This window comes from Apium graveolens, chromosome 2 (assembly GCF_009905375.1).
Source record: "Apium graveolens cultivar Ventura chromosome 2, ASM990537v1, whole genome shotgun sequence".
NCBI lineage: Eukaryota > Viridiplantae > Streptophyta > Magnoliopsida > Apiales > Apiaceae > Apium > Apium graveolens.
In genome coordinates this window covers 113161713-113176462 of record NC_133648.1, presented here as the reverse complement: position 1 = coordinate 113176462, position 14750 = coordinate 113161713, and the positions used below count along the sequence as shown (strand labels likewise).

The window sequence follows — 14750 nt, the reverse complement described above, 5'->3', positions numbered from 1 at the left end:
CTAACCGTTTTACTTGCCCTATGTAATCAAGATAGATAACTTGTGCTTAAACCGTTATGTTGTCAAATTCTATAGACATATAGGGTCTCAATATAATTGGTGCCTATTCAGCTTCTATCTCTTTTGTGGATGTCTGGTAGAATGGTACTCATGCAACGAAAGTTGGCGTTTATCAGTTTCGTGTTATTTGATTAGTGTCATCACCATCACATGCCAAGGTTAAGAACAATAAGGCTATTGAATGGAGTAGTAATGAAGTTAGAATCCCATATTTATCATATATATTATTTTAACCTCAATTCTCTTAGTTAATTGTATTTAGTATAATCTCTTAGTTTAATAAAAACCCAATTTGTTATTTGTCTTAGCATTGAGCGATAACCATACATTGTTGCATAGGTGCATAAATTGAACTTAACCTAAACCAGTCTCTGTGGGAACGAATCTGATTTATATCTTATATAACTTGCGAACGCGTATACTTGTGTGAATATTAGCACGTGTTTTCGCCCTAACAAGTTTTTGGCGCCGCTACCGGGGACTCGGTGTTAATTTTTAGTTTATGTGCTTGTCATCGGTGGTTGTTAAAGTTCAGTGACTCGGATTCTTTTACTTTCACGGTTTACTTGTTTGTGTTTCAGGTACTCATTACAATGGGAGATCCAGTAGTACGAACGAGAGCTTTGATGGATTTTTCTCAACCCAAGATCAATGACATTCGATCTAGCATTGTCCGACCAGCTATCACAGCTAATACCTTTGAGATCAAGCCTGGCATAATTCAATGGGTGCGGAATTCAATCCAGTTTGGGGGTTCTCCAACGGAAGATCCCAATACACACATTAGGGATTTCATAGAGATCTGCGACACCTTCAGGTTCAATGGTGTTTCTGAAGATGCTGTGAAGATGAGACTGTTCCCATTCTCTCTGAGGGACAAGGCTAAGAGCTGGTTACACTCTCTACCAGCTGGTTCGATTACTACTTGGGAGGATCTTGCTCAGAAATTCCTTACTAAATTCTTCCCTATGGCGAAGACAGCTGCAATAAGAAACGCTATTACTCAATTTGCGCAGCAAACGGGAGAATCGCTAAGTGAAGCTTGGGAGCGCTACAAGGAGATGCTTAGGAAGTGTCCTCATCATGGAATTCCTGATTGGATGATCATCACTTGTTTTTACAATGGGTTGGGAGCACAGTCCAGACCCATGCTCGATGCAGCATCAGGCGGAGCATTATGGGCAAAGAGCTATAAGGAAGCTTATGATCTAATTGAACTGATGGCTGCTAATGAATATCAGTATCCAACCCAGAGATATCCACATGGCAAGGTAGCAGGAGTTCTTGAAGTGGATACAGCTACGGCTATCACTGCTCAACTAAAGGCGTTGTCTATGAAGATCGATTCTCTGGCTAACTATGGTGTTAGGCAGATAATTAGTGTTTGTGAGCTGTGTGCAGGTTCGCATGTGATGGAACAATGCGCTATATCTAGTGACTCAGCTCAGTTTGTGAGCAACTTTCAGAGATCGCAGCAACCAGTTCCAAACACTTATCATCCTGACAACTGGAATCATCCTAACTTCAGCTGGAGCAACAATCAGAATGCGATGTAACAACCGTTCCAGCAGTTTGGAAATAAGCTATTCAACCCTCCTGGTTTTCAGCAACAAATTGCACCAAAACAACAACTCCAAATTCAACAACAAAATCATGATGCAGGTCAATCTTCGAATGAAAAATCTGAATTGGAGGAGTTGCGGCTTATGTGCAAAAACCAGGCTATTATATGCCAAAGCCAGGCTATTTCCTTCAAGACTCTGGAGAACCAAATAGGGCAAATTGCTAATGCCTTATTGAATCGGCCACCAGGAATGCTTCCTAGTGATACAGAAACAAATCCAGGCAAGAGGGAAGTTGAAGAATAGGTGAACGCCATCACATTAAGGTCTGGAAAGGTCGCAAGCCCCCAAGTTTAGAAAGACGAAGAGCCTGAAAAGTCTCAAGTTCCAGAATATGAAGTTTTGGCTGAAGAAGATGTGTAGAAGGAAGTAGAGGTGGAACCAAGGAAGACTACTGTGGAACACACTCCTCCTGAGAGTAATACAGGGGAGAAACAGATCTATCCTCCACCTCCTTTTCCTAAGAGGCTGCAGAAGAAAAAGCTGGATAAGCAATTTGCTAAGTTTCTGGAGGTGTTCAAGAAACTTCATATCAACATACCTTTCGCTGAAGCTCTTGAAACGATGCCTAGCTATGCAAGGTTTATGAAAGGTATTCTCTCTCGGAAAGTGAATCTCGATGACGTAGAGACCGTTGCTCTCACGGAGGAATGCAGTGCTGTGCTGCAACAGAAGTTGCCTCCGAAGCTTAAAGATCCTGGAAGCTTCACTATTCCTTGCACCATCGGAAACTTGTCGTTCGACAAGTGTTTATGTGATTTAGGAGCTAGCATCAATCTGATGCCCTTATCTATCTTCAAGAAGCTTGGTCTGCCTGATCCGAAACCAACATACATGTCATTGCAAGTAGCTGACTGTTTATCGCTTATCCACGAGGTATAGTGGAGGATGTCTTGGTCAAGGTGGATAAACTCTTCTTCCCTGCTGACTTTGTAATTCTTGATTTCGAGGAAGATAGGAAGATTCCCATTATCTTGGGAAGACCATTCTTGGCTACAGGCCGAACTATGATCGATGTGCAAAAAGGAGAGCTTTCGATGAAGGTTTACGATCAAAAGGTCACTTTTAATGTGTTCAAGGCAATAAAGTTAGCCACAGAAAAAGAAGAGTGCTTTAAAATAGAGCGGGTCGACTCAGTTTTTGAAGATGAAGGAGGAGTAGAGCAACTGCAGGTTTTGAATGCACCTCCATGGGAGAAGAAGTTGGATATGCCATTCGATTCTCTTGGGTTAGCAGAGCTGAAAATTTCTCAGGAGCGTTTTGAACCATTTACTCAAGAAGCTCCCATACTTGAGCTCAACCGACAGCCAAATCACTTGAGTTATTCATTCTTAGGTGCATCCCCTGACAAGGGGTTGGGATATATCTTTGATGCTGTAGAGGGTAGCCGAACGGATCCTCCAGTGCCTATAGAGGGTTCTTCTCATGTGCAGCAGGTAGTTGATAGGACTGGTGTTGGTGATGAGCAGTACAGGCGAGTAACTAGGCGTATGGAGGCCATGCACGACATTCACCGTCATTTTGCTGCAGATTTTACACATGCTTTCGATACTGTTGTTCGAGACACTGGTGGCGAGGTTGATTGGCCACCTGATCCTCCACCCGAAGAGGCTGATCTTTCCGACGACTAGGTATGCCTGAAATCCTTATTATTACCTTTAATGAGGATATTGAAAATTTTAAGTTTGGGGGTGATAATGTAAGGATTAGTAGTGTGTGTCCATATAGATTCATATAGATTTATGTTGTATGTTTAGTTGTAGTTCATTCATATTTTTGCATGATTGTTCATTTAGGACATATTTGTTTATTTTTATGTAATTTCATATAGTTGCATTTGCATGCATATTTAGCATGATCCCTTAAGATGAACTATGATATTTGATAAGTTGATGTTGATTTGAGTGTGGTGATGATGAATAAAGGGATGTTTAAGTCTTAATGAATTGATTTGCATGCCAGAAATAAATATTTTCACAAAGTCTTATAGGGTTGCTTTTGATCTAGATCATGATCATACTTGTTTGTTGTTGAGATTTAATCACTTGGTTATATTTAGAATTTGTGATATTCTCGTAATGACGTAAAAACACTGATTTTTTTTATTTGGAGAAAAACTTGGATTTCATTGCTAGTTGTTGTAAGGCTAGGCGTCAAATGGCTAGTAGCCGGCTCATATTTTTATGAGTAGTTTAGGGTTGAATGAGATGGAGCGAAACGTACTCATTCAGAAATTGTTGAAAAAAAGGAAAAAAAAGAAAAAAGAGAAAAAAAAGAAAGAAACAAAGTATGTGTTTATGCACAATTGATCAAGAGTGAGCTCTTTAATACTCGAGTTATTAAGTTCTAGGGGACTTTGTGCCTAGTGACCTAAGGCTTTTATAGTCTGGGATCCGCTAACCTAACGCTCGCTACATGGGTATTATTGTATAAGTCTTTTGGGACCTCATTCATTGCACGATCAAATAAGCATCTTTGCTATATGTTCAATAATAGTGTGAATCCTTGTATAACTCTAGTAGAAAGGAGGTGTTGTGAGTCATAATGCGTTTATTGTCTATTCTGTTTATAAACTTTTGATTGTTTCGATGATAGATAAGTTATGGTTATTGATCTAGTATCGAGAGTATATCTGTTAAGCATCCACACACGCACGTTTCTGGTTTGTGAGTTGGTTTGTGGGATTTATTCGAACTCTGTTTCAAGTTATTGCATTCTTAGAGGCATTGGTTTATTCATTTGGTTATGGTTATTCTGAGGGGATCGATTGAATTATCATTTAGTTGCATTCACATAGTTGCATTCATGCATTAGGTTTATTTTGTAGTTTTGAGTCTGTTTATGCTTGAGGACAAGCATCGATTCAAGTTTGGGGGTGTGATAAGTGGATTTTATATCCACTTGGAACGCTTTATTACAAGCTTAAATTGGTGTTTTGGACTCAAGTTATTGGTATTTTGATGTGTTTTTGTGTTATTGCATTTCAGGTATCAGATAAATGAAGAAAAGAGCTTTTAAAGGAAATATGATGAAAAGTGATCAGAATTGGAAGCCAAGGCCATTGTTAAGTTGTAGAGAATCTCAATAGCTTCGCGTGGGCAGTTGAATCGCCTAATTCTGATGAGTAGAACTCAAGTTATGGTCAAAACAAGATTCATCAGAATATTTTTCCAGCAGAGCTGAGCGCCCGCTCATAGAGCTGAGCGCCCGCTCAGGAGAGCTGCCTGAGCGGGCGCTCAGGGCGCGACTGGTCGCTGATTTCGCTGAAAAAGCCTTTTTTGAGTAGAATTTGACGATTTTAAGGGTCCAGGTCCACTAGGGGCGTATATATACTTAAAAAAAGGGTTTTCATCATCCGAGAAGATTGGGATACCAAGGAGAAGACCTAGAAGCACAGAACAACTCTGAAAAAGAAGATCTTGTTTTCAACTTGTGATTCTTTGAATTAGTTGTAACTTTGGATGCTCGTTTTTGTTCTTGTTGAACCTAGATCTCGTTTATTCATACTTTGATTATTATTTAGTTTTTTAAGACCTTATTTTATACCATGCTTTCATTGGAACCCATGGTGACGATGAGTTCGATTATGGGCTAATCGTTGTCATGGGATTCTAGCGGATTTACTTATGGATTTCAATAGTTAATTGTTTCGATATCTTGGTGTATAATGATTGATTGATATCCTAGTATGGTTGTGCTTATTCGTCTTATGTTCGTAGCTAACATATAAGATAGCGTGTTAATCTCTATTGAAGCGACAGTGAATATAGAGGTTTAGAACTTGCCATGCTAGCATAGGTTCATGTATTTGTTATGCATGATTCGTAGGTAACTCTAACCGTTTTACTTGCCCTATATAATCAAGATAGATAACTTGTGCTTAAACCGTTATGTTGTCAAATTCTATAGACATATAGGGTCTCAATATAATTGGTGCCTATTCAGCTTCTATCTCTTTTGTGGATGTCTGGTAGAATGGTACTCATGCAACGAAAGTTGGCGTTTATTAGTTTCGTGTTATCTGATTAGTGTCATCACCATCACATGCTAAGGTTAAGAACAATAAGGCTATTGAATGGAGTAGTAATGAAGTTAGAATCCCATGTTTATCATATATATTAATTTAACCTCAATTCTCTTAGTTAATGTTATTTAGTATAATCTCTTAGTTTAATAAAAACCCAATTTGTTATTTGTCTTAGCATTGAGCGATAACCATATATTGTTGCATAGGTGCATAAATTGAACTTAACCTAAACCAGTCTCTGTGGGAATGAATCTGATTTATATCTTATACTACTTGCGAACGCGTATACTTGCGTGAATATTAGTGCGTGTTTTCGCCCTAACACCATCCACTAAAGTAACCTCCTCAATGATGACATTGTCCTTTGAAATCAAGCCATATCCCACAGTATAACCCTTGTTGTCATCTCCAAAAGTAATACTTGGGCCAGCTCTCTCCTTGAACTCTGTGAGCAGGGTAGAATCACCAGTCATGTGTCTTGAACAACCACTATCCAAGTACCAAAGATTCGTTCTGTTTCCCTGCACACATCAAAATCAAATCAAGTTGATTTTGGTACCCAAGTTTCCTCGGGTCCTGCCTTGTTAGCTTTCTTTTTCCGTATCTTAGGCTTTATCTCATTTGACTCGGGGATATCAGATTCATCCTTGGTCATTTGAGTTGGGCCTTTGAAACCATTCATTGCAATAGAATTATCATACATATTATAATCAACAAGAAATGGCATGCTATTAGTAAACATGTTATCCAGTAAGGCATGCTAAATGGCATTTGTGGCATACTAAATGCATCATAATAAGGATTAGGTGCAAATGACATATTAGCAAACTGTGCATTCATATCCTGTGTAGACATAGCATTCATAGGCATGCGAGGAATGACATTCATGTTAGGAAAGTGAGGTGGCACAGACATGGAAGTAGGCATGACAGAGTTGCAATTAACAGACAGATGATTTACACTACCACACTTGAAACAGATTTTTCTACGAGCATATTTATAAGGTGTGTAGTTATTGTGTTTGTTAATCCCTACTTTACCATTTCTATTGTTTTTCTTTTTAGCCTCTGTTTTTACCACAATCTTTTCAAGTTTGTCACTTAACTGTTTGACAGTCATGTGACCAAAATTAGCCTATTTCCCTTTCTTAACTTGACTCGATTCTCCTGAAACAAAGTTCCTGGAAACATATCCATACTTCTCATTCAGCTTAACAAATTTGGCTTTACTGATAGGCTTGCTCACAACCGACATATGAGGATTTTCATCATTCGACGGATAACCCTTTTTATTATCCGACGGATGATCCTCATCATCCGTCGAGTCTACATCTGTTAGCACTCCATCCACCAAATTTGGTTCTAGTTTCTCTTTGTTCTTTTTCCAGGCTGCATCACAGAAAGACTCAATTCCTTGAACTTTGGTGATGTGAGCATGGACATCCCTAGATGTTTTCCATGCCTTAATCACCTCATGTTCACGCTCGAGCTGCTTCTTCAAAATGTCTTCTTTCTTCAAGGACTCGATTAATTCCTCCTTGGCAATCTTACACTCAATTCTTAACTTTTCAAAATCAATGAAGTGAGACTCAAGCACATTATTCCTCTCACTTAAAAACAAATTGTTTTCTTTGATTTTAGCATTTTCTTTAGTAAGAGACTTAAGTGTAACACGCAAATGATATAACTCTGTAAACATGTCATTTATAGCATCATTACACTCAGCTTTAGATAAATGTGCAAGGTTTGTAGTAATTACCTGATTACTTGAAGAACTTGTTTCTGTTTCATCATACTTGGCCATTAGGGCTAGATTGACATAGCTGACATCTTCATCTTCATCCAGACCATCTGCTGCCCAGTCATTTTCTTGTGTAATGAAAGCCCTTTCCTTTTGTTTGAGCAGCTCAAAGTATTTTTGCTTATAATCCACAGGCTCAAACTTTTTCTTGCTGGAATCTGACTTCCTACACTCACTGGCAAAATGCCCTGCCAAGCCATATTTGAAACATTTGAATTTTGATTTATCCACCATGTTTCTATTTGGCTTGGCTGCTCCAAAGTTCTTTTTGAACTTGAGCTTGGCAAATCTTCTGGAAAGAAATGCTAAGTGTTCATCAATGTCTTCCATGTCATCTTGCCTCAAAGAGTCTTCACTTTCTACTGCAAGCCCCTTGCCCTTGCTTTCACAGACCCTTGAAGTTGACTCAACAGCTTCCATCTTCACTTCCTTCTCTTTTTCCAGCTCAGCAACTAGTGCAATGGATCCTCCTTTCTTTTTTCCTCTCTCCATCCTCTCATCTTGCTCTATTTCAAGCTCATATGTTTTTAGGATGCCATACAGTCTCTCCAAAGTAAACTCCTTATAATCTTGTGAGTTTCTCAATGAGACTGTCATTGGTTTCCATTCCTTTGGAAGAGATCTAAGGAATTTCAGAGTGGAGTCTTTTGTCTGATAGACCCTTCCATGCAACTTTAGAGCATTTAGTAGTTTTTGAAACCTACTAAAGATGTCAGTGAGAGACTCACTTTCTTCACTATGAAAATGCTCATATTGCTGAATCAGGAGCTGCATCTTGTTTTCTCTAACTTGCTCAGTGCCATCACAGATGATCTGTATTGTATCCCAAACATCCTTGGCAGTTTTGCAGTTGATAATGTTGTCAAACATATCTCCATCAACTCCATTAAACAGGATATTCATGGCCTTTTTATCCTTCATGACTTGTTCAATGTCAGGATCAGACCATTCATGCCTTGGCTTGGGGACTGATGGCTCATTTCCTGTTGCAGCTCTCATTGGAACATGTGGGCCTCTTTCTATGCAGTCAACATAGGCCTCATCTTGAGAAAGCAAATGAAGATGCATCTTTACCTTCCAATGATGGTAATTATCTTTATCCAGAAAAGGGATCTTGACTCCAACATCCTTCTTGTTCATCTTGCTGTATTGTTTTGATCTTTAAACTCTTTGTAAGTTAAGAGCTTGCTCTGATACCAATTGTTAGTCCCTTAACAATATGACAAGAATTACAGAAGGGGGGTTGAATGGAATTCTTGAAACTTTTTCTTGAAATAAAAATGTTCTAACTCGAATATATATATATAAGTGTGAATTGATTAGCACAATGCGAAACAATTACTTAAATGAATCAAAGCACAAGTAATAAAAAACAAGAGTCTTGAAAAACTTTCTGGTGGATTTGAATGATTCCACCAGAGATATATAATATATATATCGAGAGAACCCTATGTGCAAAATGCTCACAACTGCTTACAAATATTGAACAACTAAGAATGCAGAGAAATGCTAAGACTTCTGCTTACAAATGTTTCTCTGCTTGTATCTCAGATAGTTCCTTAGTTGCTACTTCTTGGTTTATATATCACCAAGATTACAAAGTAATGAGACAGGATAATAAAATAAAACTATCTATTCTATTACAATGCTACTTCATTACTCTATTCCAGCATATTTGAATATCTTCATAATAGCATGAAAATGGCAATGCTTCTTTGTTCTCAAAAACCCAGTTGAATAGGGTACCACATTCCATTTGCATCCACTCGACGCATGTGACTGTGTTGTCACTGTCAACAGATATTTGAATTATTTATTCGTCGGGTTCATGATCATTCGTCGAGTTATTGATCATCCATCGGGTTGTTGATCATCCGTCGAATTCATTGTTGTTTATCCGTCGGGTAGCAATCAGGCACTTGACTTCATTTCACTTATGCAGAATTACAAGACATCATCTATGTACAATTAATCAACCTATTCTGCATATCTAACTAAAGTCAATATGACTTAAGTACTACTACAGATTCTAAATAATGTGTATGCAGAAATGTGCTACAGACTTATTGTTACATAAGCTACTCACTCGATGGATAATAAGTCATCATCCGTCGAGACTATATTGAGTCATCCTTCGGGACTATAAACCTTATCCGTCGAGTGCTACATAATTTCACTAAGTAAAATCTAACAAGGTGTTTTGTTCATGAAATCATCAAGTACACAACATATACACAACAAAGCTTCTTTTCTTCTACTTCACAATCTTTCGATTTAGATCTATATTCAGGTTGTGAGTGATCAGTTCAGGGTCTATGCCTGGCATATCAACTGCCGACCATGCAAACACATCACTATTTTCTTGCAAAAATTATACCAACTTCCCTATACGGGGTTCCTCTAGTGTTGCTCCAATGAAAGTCACTTTTTCAGGATCCTCGGGAGCCAAAGGATTCGAAACCAAGTCTTCTGCTGGCTTCCCCCTTTTCTCATCATTCTCATGGATATCCAGATCTTCAATAGGCAGAACCTGCCCCCAACTCCATCTGCCCTAAGAGAGGCCACATAACAACTCCTTGCCATCTTTTGATCTCCTCTCTCTTCTCCAATCCCGTTCCGGGTAGGAAACTTCATCACTGAATGATAGGAAGAAGGGACTGCCTTGAAGGCATGTATCCCTGTTCTTCCCATGATCGCATTGTAAGTCGAACTAGCCTTCACCACCATAAAGTCCAACATCTGTGTTGCTTGTCTCGGTTCCTGGCCTATAGTCGTTGGAAACTTAATTATCCCTTCCACAGGGCACTCCACTCCTGCGAATCCATATATCGGCATATCGGTCGGGGTTAATTGAGAATCATTGTAACCCATCCTTAAAAAGTTATCATGGAGTAAGATGTCCACCGAGGCACCGTTATCTACAATGACCCTCTTCACCGGGTTGTTCCCTATTATTGTTATTATGACCAGCGGGTCGTCATGAGGAAACTTCACACCCTCCAAGTCAGAATCATCAAATGCCATTATCACTCCTGTCCTCGCCCTCTTCGGGGCTTCCCCAACAATATGCATAACCTCTCTAGTATACGCTTTCCTGGAATTCATGGATAATCCAGTAGCTGTTGGTCCTCCAAAGATTGTATTTATCACAGGTCCTCGGGGTCGCGGTCCTCCAAAGATTGCATTTATCACCGGTCCCTAAGGCTGGGGATTCCGCCCCTGATCATCTTGGTCCCTCCTACGATCTTCAAAATTTTTTCTCCCATTGTTGTTCCTATCTCCTCCATCTCTATTGTACTTGCTCAATCTTCCTTTTCAAATGAAGAACTCTATTTCATCTTTCAATTATCTACACTCATCGGTGTCATGATCAGCATCCTTGTGATATATGCAATATTTTCTCTTATCTAGCTTGGTAGGATCAGCCTTCAGGGGTTTAGGCCAACGAATATCTCTATCTTTCTCAATTTCCATCAAGATCTGGCTTCTAGGAGCATTCAACTTAGCATATTCTGCGAACTTTTGCCCATGCCCTCCTTTCTTCGGGGTTGAATCAAAGTTTTACTCAGTTCTAGATTACATGTCCTTAGTAATATATTCCAGATCAGTCTTTCGCTTCTTGCCTCCAACGGGCTCGTTATTTACTACTGTCTTCCTCATGTTCTTCTCCACTTTGATGTATTTACCGGCCCTATCTTGGAGCTGCAACATACTTTCAGGGGGGCGCGTGGCCAAGGACATCTTGAAGAACTCATCCCTAGTTCCCTGTTGCAGTGCTATCATAACTACCTTGTCATCAAGGTCTGGGACTTTTAAAGCTCCTTTGTGAAATGATTCAGATAGTCTCTCAAGAATTTATTTGCTCCCTGCACAATGCTCATGAGAGATGCTGAACTTTTCTCATGCACTCTCCCGCTGATGAATTGCTTAATTAAAGCCTGACTTATCTCTCTGTAGGACCCAATAGAATTCGGGGGAAAATGGCTACATCTTTGAGCCATTCCCGACTGGGTTTGAGGAAAGGCCCGACACTTAATAGCGTCGTTAACAGGCTGCATCAATAGTGCATTAAAGAATGTCCTGACATGATTAGCGGGATCTCCGGTGCCATCATAAGCTTTGACGGTGGGCATCTTGAACTTTTTTGAGATATGGGCGCTCATTATTTCTTCAGTAAAAGGTGGAGTAGGATCATCAGGATCTCCAAGGGGAAGAAGATTGCTTAGATCAGCCCTTGGGACAACAGTCCTTCTCTATAGCAGACCATCCAGGTCTATGATTGGAGGAGGATTTCTCCCCCTTGGAGGTAGTGGGGGTCTGGGGGCTTGGTGTGCCTCCAAGTCACGCTTCAGCCTTTGAATCTCAGCCTCGTGAGCCCTGATTCTCTCCTGCACTTCTTGGGGATTCGTCCCTCGGGTGCTCCTAGGATGTTGGTTACCATCAAGCATCGGTTCTTTACCAGCACGCCTCCTTTTTGGGGCCACATCATCATCCAAAGATCCAGAGTCTCTCTCAATATAAGGACCAGAAAATTCCTGATCCTCCATGATAGGAGCCACACCTTGTATGTAGGGGGTGTTTGCCCCCGTGCTTCACTCTGTCCAGCATGTCCACTTCCTCCAACTTCGGGGTACAGGGGCATTCTGTAGGGGGATTAGTGGTAATAATAGTTGAATATTCATACCTTGCGGGTTGAGAGTTCACAGGTGCATGTATCTGCTGAAGTTGGGGATTCGTCCCTCGAGGAGCAGGGGGGTTCGTCCCTTATAGAGCCGGGGGATTCGCCCCTTGTGGCTGAGGCTCAGTTTCCCCTATCGGGGTTCCTCCTTTGGTGGTGGCGTAGGATGAGTGTGGGGGTATCTCCACTATAGACGAAATCGTTTGAGTTGTCTTAGCTGGTGTTCCTTTAGGGGCGCTATGTCCACTCCGTGTTCTCACCATGGTTGTTGTTACGGATTCTCATAGACGGTGCCAAATGTTATGGATTAAAAACTAGGGCATATTAATTGCTGTATTTATTACTAGGGTTCGTGAGCTTCGAGGCTCGATTTGACTGCTCTTGTGTCTCGTGACTCGATCTACCTTAACAAGATGCCTACGTACCTTGCTGATTTCCAAAGATCAAGTCAAAAACGTAGTTCTGATTGGTGGGAGTGAGACCCCTTATATAGGTGTTGGGAGTCCTTGAATTGGACTAGATATAGGAGACTTGGTGGGCAAATCTCAGAATTAGAATGGACTTTGGAGTCCTAGGAAGCAGGAAACTGATTCCTTATCCTTTTAGGTCCCTTGGAGGCTAATCTACAAGAATTTATATCCTCATTGGGACTCATCTTAACAGCTGATTTCTCCCTTATTAATTAATTATAAAATTAATTAATATTCAGGGTTTTGGGCTCTTTCTAGTTGGGCTTCGTTATTGGACCATATCAGGTCTAATTAATTTTAACATTAATTATATTCCTAGGTTTATTTTTAGGCCCATATCAACAGTCTTCTAATTGAACAGGAAACTGGATACTGACCTGGCGCGGCCGCGCGCTTCACCAGTGCGGGCACGCTGACATTCTATTTCTCTGGCGCGGGCGCGCGCTAGCACAACGCGGGCACGCCGGTCTTCTGGAAACATTGGAGTTGCCTTCTTTCTTGCTGTTGGACACCATCCTAACACCATATTAGCATCAAATCAATGCTAATCCACCTGAATCCTGGATTAATGCCTGAAATGCAAAAACACTAGAAAACACATTAAAACACCAACAACTTAAGTATAAAAGCACCAATTCAGAGCTTAATGGAGCATTATAAAGTGTCATAAATGCCACTCAACATACCCCCAAACTTGAATCAATGCTTGTCCTCAAGCATTAACAGACTCAAAGAACAAGTAATAAAAATGCATGAATGCAACTAAATGAATGCAACGATCCCCATAGAATAACTAAACCAATCAACAAGCAACAGCTCAACAAATGCAGTTATTCGTATAAAGATCAATTAAACCTTACAAATCAACTTACAAACCAGAGACGCGCGTGTGTGCAAATGCTTACAGATATACTATCACAACTAGATCAATAATCATGACTCACTACTCATCAAAGCAATTACAAGGTTATAAATAAAATAAAAGCTAGACTCTAAATAACTTATAACACTTCAATTCTTATAATAGAGTTCTATATGGATTCACGCTTTTATTCACAACACTTAAACAACACAAATATGTTTATTTGACCGTTCAATGAGTGAGGTCCACAAAAGACTTATACGATAGTACCCATGTAACGAGCGTTAGGTTAGCGGATCCCAGACTATAAAAGCCTTAGGTCACTAGGCACAAAGTCCCCTAAGAACTTAATAACTCGAGTACTAAAGAGCCCACGCGTGATCAATCATACGTAGCACTTATATTTTTTTCTCTTTTTTTTTCTTTTTTTCTTTTTCTTTTTCACAAATTTCTGAACGAGTGTGTTTTGCTCCATCTCGTTCATCCCTAGACTACTCATATAAAATGAGCTGGCTACTAGCCATTTGACACCTAGCCACACCAACTAGCAATGAAATCCAATTTTCTCCAATTTTTAAAAATCCATGTTATTTTATCATTAAGAGAATACCCTAAATTCTAAATATAAACAAGCGATTAAACTTCGACAAACAAGAAAACCATGATCATGATCTAGCACTCAAGCAACCTATAAGACTTAGTGAAATACAATTATCTCTAGCATGCAAATCAAATCGACAAGACTTAACATCACTAAATACAACATCACTACACTAACATCAATATCACAAGTCAATCGGAAAAATCATCTAGGGGATCATGTTATTATGCAAATGCATGAACTATATGAACAAACTATCATAAAACTACAAAAATAAAAAAACTACTACATGGAAAAATATGCAACTATATGCACTAAACTATCATGAATATGTAAACTATATGTGAATCACACAAAGCATATTCCTTCAACTACTACCCCCAAATATAAAATGTTCACTGTCCTTAGTGAAGGTAATAGTAAGGAATCAGGCATACCTACTCGGAATCAGGATCCCCACCTCCAATGGGTGGAGTGTCAGGCATTTCTGGAGGTGGATACACGGAGTCCTCACCAAATACTGGCCACTGAATGTCAACACCTGTGGCTCTGAATGCAGTCCCTAGTGCCTGGGTGAGATCACGTGCAAACCAACTATGAATGTCATGCATCGCATCCATCCTCCTCGCT

The 14750-nt window shown here is 39.8% G+C and overlaps 1 non-coding gene across 1 annotated transcript; it reads right to left on the bottom strand.

Moving 5' to 3' along the window:
* Positions 1–1043: 1043 nt before the first annotated feature.
* Positions 1044–1150, bottom strand: LOC141710398 (small nucleolar RNA R71). The gene has a single exon (XR_012570920.1). It is a non-coding gene; the product is annotated as a small nucleolar RNA R71 (small nucleolar RNA).
* Positions 1151–14750: the final 13600 nt, after the last annotated feature.